The sequence below is a fragment of the Dipodomys merriami genome, unplaced genomic scaffold, assembly GCF_024711535.1.
Source record: "Dipodomys merriami isolate MVZ:Mamm:240054 unplaced genomic scaffold, mDipMer1.0.p SCAF_48, whole genome shotgun sequence".
NCBI classification, from domain to species: domain Eukaryota; kingdom Metazoa; phylum Chordata; class Mammalia; order Rodentia; family Heteromyidae; genus Dipodomys; species Dipodomys merriami.
In genome coordinates, this window is record NW_027206046.1 from 10582003 (window position 1) to 10601415 (window position 19413).

Below are 19413 nucleotides of genomic sequence, written 5' to 3' on the forward strand. Positions count from 1 at the left end.
CCAAACATTATTAGTCCAGCTAAAAATAGAAACATGCCTCTCCCTCTTCTAACCACTAGATCCTGTGTCCTCCTCCTTTAGCCATCCTGTATCCATCCTCCTCAGACTAGGAACTGTTTTCATCCACAAAGGTGCTGAAAAGCGAATAGAATGTGATAAGGCATCTTCCAAGAGTACTGAAGAATGCACTAGAAGAAGAGTTAGGTTGCTAAGTGATAAGGAATCAGTAATCTGCATGTGAGATATGGAACACATCTTTCTTAAAGCAGAAGGAGATCAGGAGATTGTACATTACTTGGTGAGACATTCAAGGCTGTCCATATTCTGTCCCCAGTTTAACTTTTAAAAATTTCTTCCACTCTCTCTCATACCCAGACTTCTGCCAAGCTTTTACCACCTTCAGGCATTTTTGTGCCGAGACTACAGGATTTCATCAGTAGTTTTCCTCCTGAATGTGAAATATCAATTCCATCTCAAGCTAACAAAATTCATTCTCCATCAAGATCATGTGTGAATTCTGTTCCTTCCATGAAGGAATGTTATATGAAGCCCAGGTAGATGGAAATAATTCCTTCTCTGAGTTCCTCCTCCTCTGAACTTTCAAAACACTGAACTATCACTGTCCTCCTGTAATTACATCAGCCTGCAGAACAAGGTAAGCCCAAGATGTCTGATTAGAAAATTACAGCCATTCTTACTAGAAGCAAAACAAGTTTACCCATACAGTGAGTCCAACTGGCAAAAATGAAGCTGTTAGAAATGACTCTCTGCACCTTTCCATACATTTAAAAACCCACATCCTCCTAAGTATTTTCATGTTTGTATATTGATTCCCTACTATTGTCCATATACTTACTTGGTTTAGACGCATTTCATAGCACACAGTTCCATGTTGTTTTTATACATGTACAATATCAAGTGTATTTTTGCTTTAGTCATTTCAATATCTTTATAATTCTTTATTATATTGACTTATCATTGGCTTTTAAAATTCCCTATTTATGATTACTTAGTTAAGGAAATTTGCATTGTTTTCCTTTCCTCATCTCTGTACCTCCAAGCCTTAGAGCAAAATATCTGCATTAATCTTGTACAGACTAAAATAAGCCCATTTTAAATAATCATGATAGTCTTGAGCATTGTTCCATGTCATAACTACTAGAACAACACTTCAAGATAATCTGTTCTTTGCCACTTTGATAAAGTGTCCTAATTCCACCCTAGCAACAAGATTGTCAAATACAAAGTACTGTCACAAAAACTCAGTATTTCATACAGAAATCTGGAAGTAAGTCTCTCTAAGCATCTTCGTACACCTGTACTTTCACAAGGATGCTCTTTAAAACTATACTCCTTGTTCTTGCCTCTCTCCATCAGAAACCCAGTTTCTTTGGGCAAAATCCTACTTCTTCATTCTCCAAATGGAGAAAAAGAGCCATTAGCCCCTTTACACTGGCGAAATTACCAATTACTAGCAGGTAAACAGTCTTTCACAGCAACATGGCTCAAAGCTTATTATGAATGTCATTTGCAAAGGTGGAGCCCTTTGGAAAGAAATCTCTGTTTTATTAGCATAAAGAGGTCTAAAGAGCACTGGCTGGGGCCAGGAGGCCCTCATGGTCCCTGGGGATCACAGTTGATTTATGAGCTCCCACACATTCACCCATGACATCCCAATTCATCCTTGTGTAAAATGCTCTATGATTCCTCTACCTAAGAGTAAGGCCAGAAAATATCCAAGTGAACACAACATAGGATTCCTAAAGCAAATAGAGAGAATAACTGGTTTTATAAAAAGCCTCAAAGTCAAAACCAATTAAGCAGAAAAACTAATCTGGAGAGATGAAGTAACCAAATGAACAAAAGCAAGAGGTGAAAGCCAGCAGGCATTTTTAAAGTGTCAGTTCCCAAGTCTCTAGAGGGCACACACAAACACGAACACAGCATTTAATTGCTTGGTGAGAAAGAAAGAGCTTGAGTTGTGGGAGCAGAAGACCAAAGAGCAAAATGTCCCTCTGTTTTGAAATACATTGCCTCATGCAAGTTATGAAACCTCATCAAATCTTATTTTTTAAAAATCTGCCTAGCTTCCTGTGGTTGTGAAGAGGATCAAATTAAAACATCTGTCACTTATTTTGGACAATTACCACATGCTAATGTAAGTATGTAAAAAATAAAACATCTACTTTCTAGTACAGTGGAGGCTATGTAAGTCCAGCTCAAAGATTCACACCCACAGCTGCTCTTCACATTGATTGCTCTTGTCAGTCAGGCAACAGGCAACCTCAGCTATGCTGGCCCTCTGTTCTGGGGGGTTTTATCTTTATATGTGGGAATACATGTATCCTTTCATCCACTTTATTTAGTTTTTATAGTCTAGTTTTCTATCTGATCATTTTTTAAAAAAAACAATCAATTCTTTGTACCACCTATAACTTTATGTGCTGATATAATCAAAGACATTAGGACCAGGCATCATGGCCCATGCCTACAATCCCAACTACTCATGAGACAAATGTAGGAGAATTTCAACTGAAGACCAACCCAGGCAGAAAGTTAGTGAGACCTCATCTCAATCATATGTATCTGTGATCCCAGCTTCATAAGATGCCATAGGTGGAGGCTCACAGTCCACGCTTGCTCCAGACAAAGCCACCAGACAATATCTGAAAAATAACTGAAGTCAAAAAAGGACTCAGGCATAGCTCAAAGTGCCTGTCTAGCAAGCAAGAGGCCTTGAGTTCAAGCCCCAGTACTTCCCCCAAAATATAAAAAACAGGAGACTTCAAGTAAAGTCTGTGTGTCCTCATCCCATTTAATCTCCTTGTGCAGGAGAAAGGAGAAGAAAAACTGCTAATATTTGTAAAGGAAAAGGTGAAACTTTCATTCTTGCTATGAAAGCCCTGACAATCCAGCTCCTCATTCTCAAATAATTTCTGCTTAGATCCTTGTCCTCTCATCACCACTCCTTTGCAGAGAAATAGATGTCCTTTTCTACACTGGAATGAATGCTACTCACAGTTTCCAGAACCCTACTCTTTTCCTGTTTTGTGTGACTTTTGGGGGGGGGGAAGGGGTCGGTCAAGGGACTTGAACTCTGGGCCTGGGCGCTGTCTCTCAGCTCTTCAGCTCAAGGTTAGTGCTCTACCACTTGAGCCACAGCACCACTTCCAGTTTTCTGGTAGTTTATTGGAGAGCAGAATCTCACAGACTTTCCTGCCTGGGCTGGCTTTGAACCATGATCCTCAGATCTCAGCCTCCTGAGTAGCTAGGATTACAGTGTGAGCCATCAGTGCCCAGCTATGTGGCTATTTTTGTGTGATCTTTACAGGTTTGTCTACACTTGACAGGAGATATCTTTTACTTGTGTGTGACATTTGAGACTCCTGGGTCTTATGCTTTCAATTATCTACACCCTAGGATTTTGGTTTTTGGTTTTTCAATCATGAGGCTTGAACTCTGGGCCTTGGTGCTGTCCCTCAGCTCTTCAGCTCAAGGTTAGCGCTCTACTGTTTTTGCCACAGTGCCACTTCCAGCTTTTGAGGAATCGAACCCAGGGCCTCATGCATGCAAGGCAAGCACTCTACCACTGAGCCACCTTCCCAGCCCCTACACTCTAGTTTTATATCTCTTCTGCTTCACTGGCTTTTCACTCTGATGTTCCCAACATGTACCTCGAAATTTACAAAACCACTGTATCATTTAGGGGTCCTCAGGCCTTGAGGATTACCCGGAAATGCCCACTCAAAGTGATACTTCTGTGCTTTGGTCATAAAACTTCCTTAAAGTCCAGGTACATTTGGGTCTCACATAATGCCAGAACAGTCTGCCTTGGCCCTACTCCAACCCTCCTTGGTCTGGGAAGAAAAATATTGTTTGTCATTCCATAAAACTGGCAATGACCATCTGCTCCAACACCACTATCTTTCCCAATCCCCACACAACCTCCATCTTTCTCCTTTCTCCACAGTCCCAAATGGGGATGAGGAATTACAATGGCACATTATTTCCCCAGACCTTTAAAGACTCCCCCCATCACTCTCTGAAAAGCCTGTCTGTCATTCAGCTAGAATAATCTGTCTCTAGCTTCACCCCATCCACATGCCAACCAACAGGTCCTCAATAAATATGGACTCAGGTATAGGAGTCCTTTTCTTCATTCTGCTCTGCTTCCCCTTTCTATTGCTCAGATTTAATAACTTAATGATAAACTGAATCTTCATACTTTACTTTCAGCTGGGCCTCTTGTTTGTTCCCATTCCCAGATGCCTTATATGATCATTCTGACCCTGCTTTCTGCAGAACCAGAAGTCCTGGCCTAGTTTCTTACTCATCATTCAGTTGGTCAATGATTATTCATTGAGCACTTAACTCTGTTCTAAATGCTTTAAGTAGGTGCAAAGAGGGCAGAGAAAAAAGAAAACAAACCATGCTCCTATTCTTACACTACATATCAGTCTTATGAACAGGATGGAACAAGTGGGATTACCACCTAAGTCATCTTTCTGAAGGCAGTGCTTGGTTTAGACAGGGATCAGACATTCTCTATGTTGAAATAGACTTGAATTCTCAGGCCTGAAAAACCATTCTACATACTCTCTGCTACCACCATCTGTGCTCCTCAAGCCTCTATAAATTGGTTCTTAATCCCACTGAATCCATCCTTTTAAGTCTCCAAAGACTTTTGACAAGGTTCAACAACTTTTGTAGTTCATATACTCAACTGCATATGACTTCTGTATTTCTATTACTTATGCAGATTGAAAAATGCAGCAATATTTTATGTATCCTCCATCTTTTCCCCTATTATAAGTTACTGAAACCTATCAATAATCCTTTGTAACTCTTCTCACATCTGTGCCTCTTTTTTCCAATCATATTGCCCCCGAACATACATGCTCTTGTAACTGAAGTGTTGCAATAGAATCATACCCATCATCCCCAACTTCAGTGTTACTTCTCAAATCACACTCACATTAAAACATGGTGATTATCAAAGCTTATTTCAGCCCAGACAAATTCTCCATTGCTTACAGTAATAGTCTCCAAAATGTGAAGTTATTATATAAAGGCTTTCAGCAGCAGTAAATTTAAAATTTTCAGGATTGAAGAAAGAATGAAGTGAGCCAAGCACCAGTGGCTCACACCTGTAATCCTAGCTACTCAGGAAGCTGAGATCTGAGAATCGCAGTTCAAAGCCAGCTGGGGCAGGAAAGTCCATGAGACTCTTATCTCCAATTAATCACCAGAAAACCAGAAGTGGCACTGTGGCTCAAGTGGTAGAGTACTCACCTTGAGCTGAAGAGCTCAGGGACAGCACCCAGGCTCACAGTTCAAGCCCCACGACCGACAAAAAAAAAAAAAAAAATGACGTGAATATGGATTTTTCATGTCTTTTATTTTCTTTTTGCTTATGTGGTGCTGAGGAATTGAACTCAGGGCCTCAGGCATGCAAGGCAAGCGCTCTACCACTGAGCCACCTTCCCAGCCCGAATATGGATTTTTCAGAAAAAGAAAAAAGAAATGAAGGACCAATTAAAGGACAGAGAACTCTGCTTAGAAAAAGAATACAAATTGTGAGCTAGAAGACTGGAGGATGGTCTCTTCCCCTCTTTAGAGATGGACTATTGACCAGAAGAACAGCTTTTCAACTAGGTGATTAGGATGATGTGCTCAGGTCCTTGGCTAGATCCTCAGTCTTGCTATATCTCCTTAGAGACTTCTACAATGTTACCACCTTCATCCCATACCTGTCACCACCAACTACTGAATTATCATCACTTCTGTTAATGTTTTACATTTCTGAGTTTTTTCGGGATTGTTTTCATACTAGGGTTTATACAAACATTTTACATGAGCTAATCATATTTTTATCATTACATTGTGAAGCTGGTATCATGATCATCATTGTACAAATGAGAGATCTAAGGTATATATACTGTAACTCAAATTCATATAATAGGAGCCTGCATCTGAGTCTATGATCTTAACCACTATGTACTAACTTGCATTGTTCTTTGAACTATCTGCCCACCCCACTTCCCCAAGAACAATTGCTCCTGAGAAATAGAGAAAAATTAATTTCTGATAGGCTATGCTAAATTCTATATAAAAATGTAGTTTATTACTATATCAAACACTATAGGCTGGATGTAAAATCCCTACTAAGGAGATAGTGATCAGAAGGATCATAGTTGAGACCAGCCTGGGAAAAAGGTTAACATGATCCCATCTCAAACAAGCTGGACACTGTATTTCACATATATAACCCCAGCTATGTGGGAAGCACAGGGAGGAGGACCACAGGCTAGGTTGGCTCCAGGAAAAAAAAAGTACAATACCTTATCTGAAAAATAATGTAAAAACAAAGACTGAGAGAACGGTTCAAAGTGGTAGAACACTCATTTATCAAATGTAAGGCCCTGAGTTCAAATCACAGAAAATAAAAATTATAGAGCAATGAATATGGACACTCAGAAGGATTCCAAGGAATTCATAGTTGGTTTATGTGCCTGTCTCCATTACACTACAAGTTTCTCAGGAATCCTGGCTGCATCTTGCTTATCTTACTATCTCCAGGCCAGTGTACAGTTCCTTACAGAGAAGCACAAAGTAGTCAGGGTGAAGAAACCAATTTGCACAGCAGACAAATCAGGTAACACTTGTAATCCTTAGCAGTGTAAACGTAAATGCTTTGTCTCTCTCTCTCAGTTGGTACATCTATAAAGTAAGGATAAGCTTAGAACTACCACCTCAATTGTCTACCATGAGATTTTAGATGATTACTCCAGTTACAGTAATAGATGCAATGTCTGGGATATAATGGGTAATTGATAAAAAATAACTACTATCACAAATAAAAACATTTTTTTAAAGGAAGGAAGGAAATCACTGCCTATATGGTAATGGGAGTGAGTAGTTCTTGGCCTAGCCCTCTCAAGTCCATCCTTTGATTTGGCCCATTCTAGACCTTTGTTGTTGGAGAACCACTTTGCCTATATAGCTTTCACTTAAATGGGGCTTTAAATCAAACTGTCCTTTGCCACCATTCTTCCCTGGACTTCTGATTATAATCATGCCTCCTGCTATTAGTACAGGGATGTTTAAAACTCCTATAAAACAAGAGCTAATTGCTGATCTGCTTAATTAAAGTGAGCCTTTTGTTGTCACATTTACAAAGATAAATGAAATAATCAGCTGTGGACTAATGAGAGATAATTAGATTATGCAGCCCCAATAAATAAAGACCAAAATGCTCCCAATTGTGCCTAGATGTCAAAGAAAGACCATAATGGGCTTGAAGCAGGACACATCAGTGATGCTTTATTGTAACAATAGTGAATGATTGTGAAATTCCTCTCCCAATTCTACTTTTATTATTCAAATTTCCAAGAATTAACAGAGAACCAAATAGTGACTTCCTTACTGAAGCTCTCCCACTCCTTAACAATTAGCCCTCAGTCTTTTATGTAAACCAAAATTTGTAACTAAAATTAAATATATGTTACTTTTCATGTATCTGATCTAAAATTTATCTTTAAAAGGTATTACAAATATAGCATTTTAAGCACTGTTTCTTGCTTCATAATAATTTATTATTTTACTAAAACTATTTCATTAAGTATAAAAATAAAACTGATCAAATATCAATTTTAGCTGACAGCAAGAAAATTTATTTATTCTTAGGTGTCACAAAACCAAAACTGCCTAAGTCACTTCCTATGGCTTATCCTTTTAAAATCAGTTCTGTTCCTCTAAGAGAGAGAGAGAAAAGAAGAGAGAGAAAAGCAGGGAGAGAGTTAAAGTCCCTATAGCCAAAGGAAACCAAAGCTATTCCACATGTGAGTTGATTGATATAAAGGTGAAGATAAAATTTTTATTTTGCTTGGATAAATAAAGACAGATTGCTAAGACTGATAACCTATTCAAAAGAAACTCCCTTCCCCAAATGACACAGAGATTACCATGGAAAAACCTCTAATCTAGTAGCTTCCAAATGTTTGGTTCATGGCCCAGTATTACAGATATGTTTATATATGTATATGTATATATAGATACTACATATTCTCTATCATTTTCCATAAGCATATAATCCTAACTTCTTATTTTACCAAGTAACAACTTTAAGAGAAAAATCTTTCTTATCATTTTTCAATAAAAAATAAGGAAAACATATAATCTTAGAACAAAGGGCACACCTTTAAATTGAACACAAATAGCAACTCACTATTGTTCTTTTTCTCATTTATTCTGCATCAATAGAAAATCTATCTTGGACAGGCATCCTCCAAAGATCAGAGTTTGGCAACCACAGAGCTAAACTATTGTTACCAATATTGTGACCATTCCCTAAAGCCCAGGAACTGATTATTTTTAAAGTCAGTCCTCTAAGTCATTTTGTAGAATTGAAGGTTGATTTCATAAGAGAATAAAGAAACCAAAGCCTTCAAAGCCTACGAATCCACAGCAGCCCCTTCTGGTATAGCACATAACTAACCAGGGCTATGACCTTTGATGAACAGCGCCAGCATCTAGAAAGAAGCCAATGTGGACTTATAGATGATACTCATGGCAATGAGGCCAAGCTGATTTTCTAAGATGCTGAAAACTCTCAGATCCGATCTTCTTTTCCAAGAATATTCTGATCTACACTACATAAATGCTAATTTTTAGTAGCCCCTTATAAATGATTGCCACAGCATAAGAAAAAGAGCTAGACCTTCTGCTCATTTCCAATTCTATCCAAACATCCAAACATGGTCAATTAGTTTCTGAGTCTTAGTTTCTCACATAATGGAGATGGCACCTACCTCCCATGACCAGTGAGAGGATGAACAGACAATCCTAGAATTAGAAAAGCACAATTTGGGTCTTCAATTCTGATTTCAGTCTTTAAGTTTCTAGATCTAGAATCTTAAAATATGTTTGGTGATATGTTGAACCTTAAGCCCTAAATCTAATGTCACCTATGCAAAATAATTCCACCCAGTAATTCACTCATAGAGGCTGAATAAGTTGGCTCGGTCCCCATTCTTGAAATAATATATTCCTGCTGTCCCTAGAAACCAAGGCATGGATACAGGGGGGAGGGAGAGAAAGGCAGTCATAGATCAAGTGTCTTAAATGTCAATAAATGGCAAAGGAGAGTTATGGAGCACATAAGAGAAGGAGGAGGCTCAGAATATAGGGCTTGGAATGCCCTTTGACCCCACTCAGAGAAGCCCAGTAATAAATCCAGAGGTGAGGGACATCTTTAGATATTGGAGCCATCCAGAGAAGCCATAGAGAATTTTTCAGCATTATAAACAGTTTGGAGGGGAAAAGATCTATATGAGAAGAAAGGACAGAATGGTGAACAAGGGGGAAAGCCTCTGTGAGTTTGTTTTGCTTGTTGCTGTTGTTTTATGTGGACAATCTGTATGACACTAGGTATGCATTGAACAATCCTCTATTATACCTTTTCCCTAAATTAAGATCTGAGTTAAGAAGTCAGAGACTTCTTGCAGGGCCACATGAAGATGACTGCTATATATCCAAATGAAGACCACTAGATCCATCACTGTGGCCACAGTAAGGAACTAGAGGTCTTCATTTGAAGTTGCAGGTCTACGCAGAAAGAGCTGCCATCTACAATGCCTGGATTCTATGTCACATACATTACTATTCCAATCAGGAGAAATAATAGCAGCTACTATAACAACTATAAATCTCAATTCCTTGTGTAATAACAAATTATTTGTTTCATGCTTAATCCAATATACATTAGTCACTGATTCCTGTCTCTACAGTCCTCAGGCCACAGAATTTTCCATTGGAAGCTCTATGTCACAAAGATAGAAAATGAGGAATCCAGGATGCTTTATAGGCCAAGCCTGGGAATGGTGAACATCTACTATAATTCCAGTAGATAGAACACAGTTCACTTAAAGCCAGAGACAGTAGTGCTCTTATATGAACAGGTGACATTACCTTTCCTACATAGAAAGATCAAAAGGAAGATCATGGAAAAGCAACCCCTATAGTTGTATATGGCAGATGAAGCACCTGTCATGTCATTTGTTAATTACCATTGCTTTACTCAATTAAAATCTGTTTATTTAGAAACTACTGATACAAAGCACTGAGAGACTGAGAGGAGCCTGAGATAAGATGGCCCAGTTCCTGTGGTCAGAGAAGAGCACCTAGTAAATGGGTTAGAGTCTGGACATTTACCTGACATATTACAAAGTTGATTTTTATCATCTGTGAAATGTGACAACATTCTGTAGCTTCAAGGTGGTTATGACTATTAAATGAGATAACATGTAAAGTGCATATGACATAGGTCCTCCCCATCTTCTTTCTCCTTCACCCTCTTCTCTTCCCGTGCATCCTCTTTCTCCTTCCTTTCCTCTTTATCATCATTATTACTATTGTTACAAGTTGTCAGATGAGAGCAAAGTACCAGGAGGAGTCAAAGAAAAGGGAAATTGTACTCAACTGGAGAAGAAAAGGGAAATCGTACCCAAATGGGGAACCAGGGAATCTACTTTAGAAGACACTGGTTTTTTTCAGGCAGGTACTGAATAGATTCACTTCTAATAGTTTCAGAGAAAAGAGTGAGGTGCTCCAGATGAGGGAGGAGCAAAACAAAAGCCATCTGCCAAGAAGCCTTAGGCAAAGTTCTCACCTGAACACTGAGATGACAGCAGGAAGAGGACTGGCACTGAGGACAGGAAACAAGATCCTAGTTCAAGCAAGGCACGTGTGGGTGAGTATGTGAGTGAATTTGGCTGTATCGTGTCTTGGAACCTCGGCCTTCTCATCTGAAAAACAGAGATAATAATAAAACTTTAGAGAGTCATTAAGAGCATTTAATTAAATTACAGAATTGGGTCAATTAGATAATTGGACTAGTACAAAGCAAGTTATCCTAAGAACCCAACTGATGTTAGCTGTTATCATTCTGTATTACTTGTATTGTTGCTAATTCTTCTAAACTCTCCACATTTGCCCATTTGCCAACACACACACACACACACACACACAAATATGTTACAAATGAATACTCAAAATATACTCGTATCTGAGCGATAACAGAAATAATTGTGAGATCCAAAGCCTTTTGGTTTCTCAGTTTCCAGTTAAAATATTTCAATACAGAAAATGTAATCCCTTTCACCAAATCTATTTATTCAGAAAGCTAAAGTTCTCAATTTGAAAGTGAAAATGTAAATATTTCAGTTTCAATTTATAGAATTCAGCTCATTTATTGATTATATAAAAGGGCTATATTGAAAATAAACAATACTGTGGACAATTATTCAATGCACACAGAATCACAGATAAACTATGTCAGCATAAGTAGCAGAAATAAATGCAGAGGCCACCAAAGTAGGAGTGAAGGGCTCCAACACTGGTAGAGAACATCATTTGTGGACCCCACAAATCCAGCTGATTGTCAAGCTCTGTTTCCTACAGAACTCCTTGAAGTTAAATACACTGCAAGTAAGAACAACACTTGGCAACTGAAATAACTAAAATGGGATTGAAAATGATATCTTTCTCACTGGGTTACGATGAACATTAAAGAAATGATTTATATAAACTGTCCAGCATAGTTCCTGATGATTAAGTAAGCAAGTAATAGTTAAAGGTTGGCATGAGCATCTTGAGAATGCATTCATGAGGAAACTGAGGTTCACATAAATAATATGACTCCCAAGCTCAGGAACCTCTCGTGCAATTTCCCACATTACTCATTTGTATCATGTAGATTTGTTCCAATATTTTGTATTGGGAATAACACAACAGAAACTCCCAGTAAATATTGTGGCAATGGAAAATCTTTGAAAAGAAAGTAGTATTATCCTTCTATAAATCCCTTGTTTGTCCATACTGACTTCAATGCAACTACAATGTGTGACTTCCAGAAGCAGACCCTTTCTCCCAACAGAATTATCAATTCTCTTGTCTCCCACACAGGCTAGATTAACACAGTTTAGTGCTACAGAGATCATATTCCCTTCTGATACTGAAACCTGTAATCTTTGACCAATTAGAAGCCTGTGTCTAAGATCAATCAATTGATATTTAACTCCCCAAGCCAGCAATCATTGCAATTTCATTTTGATGTTTCCTTTAGAAAATAATTTGCTATTCTTATTATTCATTCACTCATTTTTCAGACACAGTCTGATTATATAGGCCAGACTGGCTTGGAAATCACAATCCTCCTGCCTCAGACTCCAGAGTTCTGGGAATACAGAAGTACCACTACTACTGGCTATATTTTGAAATTCACAAAAGGCCTGCAGAAAAGCAAAACAACTAAAAGGGATTATTCTCTTTCCCTTTTTTAGAAAATTTTATTTATTTATTTATTTATTTTGTCGGTCATGGGGGCTGAACTCTGGGCCTGGACGCTGTCCCTCAGCTATTCAGCTCCAGGCTAGCACTCTTCCACTTGAGTCACAGCACCACTTCTGGCTTTTTCTGCTTATGTGGTGCTGAGGAATTGAACCCAGGGCCTCACACATGCGAGGCAACCACTCTACCACTGAACCAACTTCCCAGCCCTTAGAAAATGTAATTTTTGTTTTCATATTTATTATTTTAATTTGAAGCTGATGAGCACAAACACAGACAATACAGCAACTGCCACATCAAGTAACAGAGAAGGAATACATTCAGTTACAAAGAAGGATATTCCAGAAAATGATATGAATTTTATTTTGAAACCTCAGTATCATCTGAGTAATATGGCCACCTCTATAGTAGTACAATAACAACTTGTCAAATAATAGAAACATCTGTCACTTTTGAGGAAACTTTCACTATGTCCATGGTGTTAAAGTTAACTTATTCTGCACCAAACTCTTAAGAAGTGAGTATTGTATTCCTATTATAAACCCAAGTTCCTAGAGGCCCATAAAGGCTAATATGCTCAAAGGCTATCTCAGGAACTCACACTTGGCCAGAATGATTCTAAAGACTCACTCCTCCACAGTTGGCCACTAATTCCCATAAACAGGGTTAACTGAATGCCTGTCTCCAAAGTACCAATCCAGTGTTATAATTCCTATGCATTAAGGGTTAAATGCTCCTTACTGGCTTTGTTTCAGTATCCATTCCTATTTTGTCAAAATCACTAATGCTGTTTGTGTTGATAAACCTAGCAGTCATCTTAGCCTGTCTGTGGTATTTGACACACTGTCTTTAGTTTCCAGAATTCCACATTCTTTTATTATTTCTAGAACACCATATTCTTGATTTTCCTCCTATACACAGTGGTTCCCAGATGTTTAATGTAGTGATTTTCTTCTTTCCTAGTCTATACCCACACTCACTTCCTTGGTGTTGAGATCAAATCCCATGTCTTCACAGTCAATCTACTGCCCCCTTCTGAATTCCAATAATCAACTGAGTACTTCACTTAACAGATCTTTCCAAATTCAAACTATCAAAAAACACACTCCTCATTGGTACTGTTCCCCTCTCACACCCTAAGAGGGTCTACCAGGAAATCCTATTGGTTCTGCACTTTATTCACCATCTGGCTACCTTCAATACCACATGTCACTATCATCCATCCTGAATTGCTGTAATAACCTCTAACTGCTTCTGTCCTTGTCCCTAACAATCTATTCTCAACACAGCAGCCAGAAAGACATCATGTCAGTTTTCTGACTCAAAATCCTTTAATGGCTCCCCATTTCACTTAGGGTAAAATTTGCCCTTAAAACAGCTTAAATGATCCTAAATTATTGGTGTCTAGTTATTTCTCTGACCTCATCTTCTACAATCCCCCCCCCCATGCCTCATTCTGCTATAGCCACAATGACCTACCTACTATTTCTCAAAACACCAGGCGCATTTCTACATTAGGATCTTTGCATTGGCCATTCCTTCTATGTGGTATGCTTCCTACCCAGATATAAATCTAAATACCATCACTCTATTAATTTACTTGTTTCTTTAGACTTCCACATGGTCTCCCCCAACACATAGTCACCTCCCTCTCAAGCAGTGAACATGCTCATCTCTCATTAGTCAGATAGACTAAGCCTCCACTGTCACCATAGCTCCGGGTACTAGTTTTTCCCTGCTATGTGTGATGACTGCCATAGGTTGGTGGTATCAACAAGAGGAAAAGCAAAGGCCTGGTTCATGGCATATGCTCACTAAAGCAAACTTCTCTCTATTCACCTACCTTTAGCTAGCTATGAATGAGGAGCTAAATGCTTCCTGAAGCAGCCATGCTAACTTTGAGCCTCTTGGGCTATTCTAGCAACTCCATCTTTCTGGGCCCAAATTTGTCTTCTAAGGTTCCCACTCAGTTTCTCTGGAGCAGTAAGGAGGATCATTTTCCCTCCAGGTCAGGCTAACAGTAAGCCTCACACAGTTAACCAAGTTCCTTCAGTTTTCTTTTTCAGGTTGACTACTCCTCACCTTCATTCTTCCTGTGCCTCCAACCCCATGGGACAGAAGTCATGCTAGTCTTTAAATATTCTAAATATTCCAGTACCCTCCACAATAAGTAGTAACTTCTGCCAGAACATCAATCCTATTCGAAATTCTTATAACATGATCATTTTTTGAAAACAGTCATTTTCACTTCTCCAAAATGGGTGAAAAATAAGTCCTCTCTACTGCTTTACTTACAAATTGAACTCCACAAGGGAAAGGAAAGAGGAAAAAAAAACTCCTTGGTCTACAAGAAATGTTAATGCCAAGTGAATGGGGATTTTTTTTAAGAGTCTTGAATCCTAAGGGCTTGTCTTGTTCTTTTAACTAGAAAGTTTCAGTCTTGATCCATTAATCCAGAGCTAATAAATGTCTGGTGGCAATTTGCCAGTTTGAACTCACAAGTGCGAGCTTATTCATTATTAGGAAGTAGTGATCTCTGTGGGGAAATGCTTGCAAACAGGATTAGCAGAGCAAGGGGAGGGCAAAGCCTTTGGTGAAAAAAAAGTGCCCATTGCTAATCAATGGCCAACAGCTTCTTGCTGGAATGAGTTGTAAAAAGCAATCGGAGCTCAGTGATCACTTGCCAGAGCAGGAAGGGGCTTCGTGCACTGGCTGAGTCAGTATTTCCTAAAGTTTATTTTAACCAACTGCCTCGGACAGCAGTACCAGTAAGCTTGAGTTCCCTGGGTATTTCAAAACAGGATCAAAAAGCCCAACATGTGGTTGAAGTCTGTTTATTCTTCAAGTCTTCGTGTGACTTTAATATCTTTTTTCTACAATATCACCACATACTCGCTCAGATAAAAGAATATAAATGGAAGAGGTTTCCCCTTATGTGATTCACACAGGCCATACACTATGACCCTCCAGAGCTTCAAGGCTTCTAGTTGTAGGAACCACAGCCCCTACAATCTCCGTGAGACCACCTTGGGAGGTCTCAATCATCATTCCCATTGCCATTTCTTACCCAGATTGGTTTCAGAAGGAATTACACCAGAAGGCTATAGTACGTGAAATCTCAGTAGCAAAGATAGGCGGTTTACATCTAGGCTCCGAATTCATGCAATGTATGATCTGAGACTGCTTTAATGTCTCCAAACCTCAATTTCCTTGTCTATAGAGGCATCTATTTCATAAGCTGTGCCTCCAACAGGTATACTGGTGGTTCATGCCTGAAATTCCAGCAGAGATCAAGAGGACTGCAGTTCAAAGTTAGCCAGTGGAAAGGCGAGGGAGTTAGTGAGACCTTACTTCAACAAATACTCTTGGTACTCTGGAACACACCTGTGAACCCAGCTAGGCTGCAGATATAGGTAGGAACACTGCAATCCAAGAACAGCCCGAGGCAAAAACATGACAACTTACTCAAAAGACAGCTAAAAAAATACACTATAACATCTACTTTGCAGGGGTTAATGGGAAAAACAGAGATGGTAAAAAAATGTCTAGCACATAGAAGACAGCTAATAATTATAATCATTACTTTTTTTTTTAACTGTACTGAGGGTTGAACTCGGGGTCTCAGATTTATTATGCAGGCATTCTACCACCTGAGTCACATCCCCCATCTCATTATTATTTTTAGGATACAGTAAATTCTTTCAGAAAGAAACCCAAAATAAGTTTGCAGAAGTTACATTAAATGAATTTAAAATCTCAAATATCTTTTTAATATCTCTCAACAATATTAACAAATATAAGAAATTATCCAATAATTTCTGTCATCATCTCAAAGAATTTTACATACTCTTTCTAATCAAAAGATGCCCTGAGGCTAGGCAATGGTAGCTACTCAGGAGGCTGAAATCTGAGGACTATGGTTCAAAGCCTGCCCAGGCAGGAAAATCCTTGAGACTTTTATCTCCAATGAGCCACCAGAACACTCGAAGTGGCACTGTGGCTCAAGTGGTAGAGTGCTTGCCTTGAGCTGAAGAGCCCAGGGACTGTGCCCAGGCCCAGAGTTCAAGCCCCATGACCACACACCCCCACAAAATGCCCTGAAATGATTAATCATGATGGAGAACACAAGTCTACATGGGTTAGCAGAACCAATGCCCCAGTGCCTAGAAGCATTAAAATTGTTCTTGGAAGTGGCGCTGTGGCTCAAGCGGTAGAGCGCTGGCCTTGAGCTGAAGAGTGCAGGGACAGCACCCAAGCCCAGAGTTCAAGCCCCACAACCAACCAAAAAAAAAAAAATCAAAATTGTTCTTGAGGCTTGGGTATCTGTGGCTCACACCTATAATCCTAGCTACTCTGGAGACTGAGATCTAAGGATCTCAGTTTGGAGCCAGCTTATCTCCAATTAACCAACAAAAAGCGAGAAGTGAATCTATGGCTCAAGTGGTAGAGTATTAGCCTTGAGCAAAAAAGCTCAGGAACAGTACCCATGCCCCAAGCTCAAGGCTAGGACTGGCACTGGCGCACGCACACAGGCGCACACACAAGCGCACACACAGGCACACACACACGCGCGCGCGCGCACACACACACACACACGCACGCACACGCACACACACACACACACACACACACACACACACACACACACACCTGGAGTTTTTGAATTTTCAAAACTAACTGTATTTGTATTTCATCATGTTCTAAAGTCAAATCAAAATTCACTGGCAAACAAGCAGAACTGTACCAAAATTTCATGACTTTTCATGTAAAATTTCTTCATATATTGTAAGCAACAAAGGAATGTGGACTGATGAGACAAATATTCAAAATTCCTGACGATCTGTCTATTACAGCTTGGAAAAGACAAAAACAGAGAGATTCAATCACTGGGTCTCCTGGATTTGAACTGATAAACTCCTAACAGGTAGGCATGCATTTGACTAAAGGATGTCATAACCCTCCTACAGACGAAAAGAAGGTGTTATGAGTCCTATATAGTATACAAGGTCTGATCCTGGCTCCTGCTTCCGTGAGAGTAGTGTTATGGCGGGGTCTTGAGAATCAGGAAGAAGGATAATTTGGGGAAAACCTCTAATGCTCTTTATCTGTGTTACCACCTTTGCCACAGCATGCCACTGTTGTACTACTTAAAAGGAAAAAAAAAGCTGAGAAGGAGGGAAGAACAGAGGCACTCCAGTGGCTATCTTGTTGTAGCTACCATGCCCAGTAGGCCCCCCCATATTGCAGCTCATACATCCCCTGGTGGGATGGTCCTCTGTTTGTTAGATGAGCCAATTAAATAATTTAACCAAAACCAGGGTGAGACTGGCACTTCTCAAAGATCCACATCTACTTACCTAAGCTGCTCCTAGAAAGGGGGTGAAGAACAGAACCGGGGCTGCTTTCTAGCTAGGCTGCTTCTTCACTGGATCATCTAAGCTGTTTAACTTCCCTGTGCCTTAGTGTCTCTATCTGAAAAGTGGAACGAATTCTACTAGCATCCATCTTATGAAGTTGTGATGACATAGTGGCTACATATGAAATAATTAAACAATGTCTAAACAATAAATTTCTTTGTCACATACCAACACCACTTGTATACTGCCCATTATGTGCTTTCAGGTTAAGACAACTCAAGGAAGTCTGGCTGGTGTCATTATTTTACAAATGAGAAATGTTTTCTCCAAAGCTATGATCCTAATCATCAAGGGGTAAATCTGAATCAGGGTCCAGGTTCCCAGGTTTAGAGATGATCTGCATGCAACACAGCCTATTCAGAGTTTTGGCTAAACTTTTTAATTTAACTAAAACAAGTACTTCTTGCACCTGGCATCCATATATGTATCTACATGTGCTGGGGATCATTCACTGAGTATAAGGCCTCACACACTTGCACTGGATTCTTGGCCCTGAGCTGATGAGAGCACCTCATCAAGAAAACTATAGTTAACCACTTGAAAACAAATGATTATTCAGGCCAGATTCACACTACATGAAGCCTTGCACACAAGTTTCTTGACTTTTTCTGGTGTGGAGAAAACTGGCCCTGTAACAAGATGTCTTCGATGGATAAATATCTAGCTGTACCACTAATTAGATTTCACATACCCCAAAGCAGTCAGTGACAGGATGGGCTCAGAGCTGAAGAACCAGGTGTTCCTGGCCAGTTGGGGAATGTCACCCACACAGGTTTGAATGGCTCAGATTTACACATGGAACATGTGAAAGACAATCAATGACAGCTGGCTGGTCATTATTCACAGAAACACCTGGTTCTGTCAGGAGAAAGTCACATAAAAGAGGAGAGAAGGAGAACGTGCAAAAACAAAAAGTTTAGTACTTAAGTAATGAATTACTTAACTCAGAAGGGAGAAAAGGCTGCTTTCACATGAATTATCTAGACAACTGTTAAAAATATAGTTTGAGTGAAGATTACTTTTTAATCTAAATGAACTGCTTTGAATTGACTTCTCTAGCAACAGGCTACAGAGGATGACTACAGCCATAGATGTGCCTGCTCCTCTTGGATTTGTACTTCGGGAAAGAATTGATTTCAAGTCTAGCCCTTTCTTGTCCTTTGTGTCCTGGTAAGCTTTTCCCCTGGAAATAAACTGAGCTGGCTGTCCCTTTGATCCCATTGTGTGATTCTATCTCGTTCATCAAGCTTTGGCACCTGACCTGTTAGTAGGGTTTAGAAAATAGTACAATTTGAGCATTTCAAAAGTAGTGGTTTTCTATTTATAAAAAAGGAGGGGGGATATTTGACAGCTACCTTCTAAATCCACTTGCTTATCAGGGGTTCGTTTCACAAATTTTTGAGAAGGAATACCATTTATTCGGCAAAATTGGAAAAAAATGGACAATAGTGGGTTCATATCCTATTGAAGATGGCTTGAAATAGCCAAGTCTACAGCAAAGACTGAAAGAAAGAACACCTTCAGATCTCTGTTACATCAGAAAATGGCCCCAGCCAAAGCTTCTATAGCCTACAACAAAAGTGACCACAACAGCTGGGGTAGCACTCAGTTGTTTCCAGCTCAGGGGATGTACACACTTACCCTGTCC

At 39.4% G+C, this 19413-nt stretch overlaps 1 long non-coding RNA gene across 1 annotated transcript; it reads left to right on the top strand.

Moving 5' to 3' along the window:
• The first annotated feature begins 249 nt into the window (after window positions 1-249).
• On the top strand, window positions 250-18959 carry LOC138809039 (uncharacterized). The gene is made up of 5 exons (XR_011366671.1): window positions 250-655; window positions 2088-2158; window positions 10585-10750; window positions 17202-17272; window positions 18825-18959. It is a non-coding gene; the product is annotated as an uncharacterized lncRNA (long non-coding RNA).
• Window positions 18960-19413: the final 454 nt, after the last annotated feature.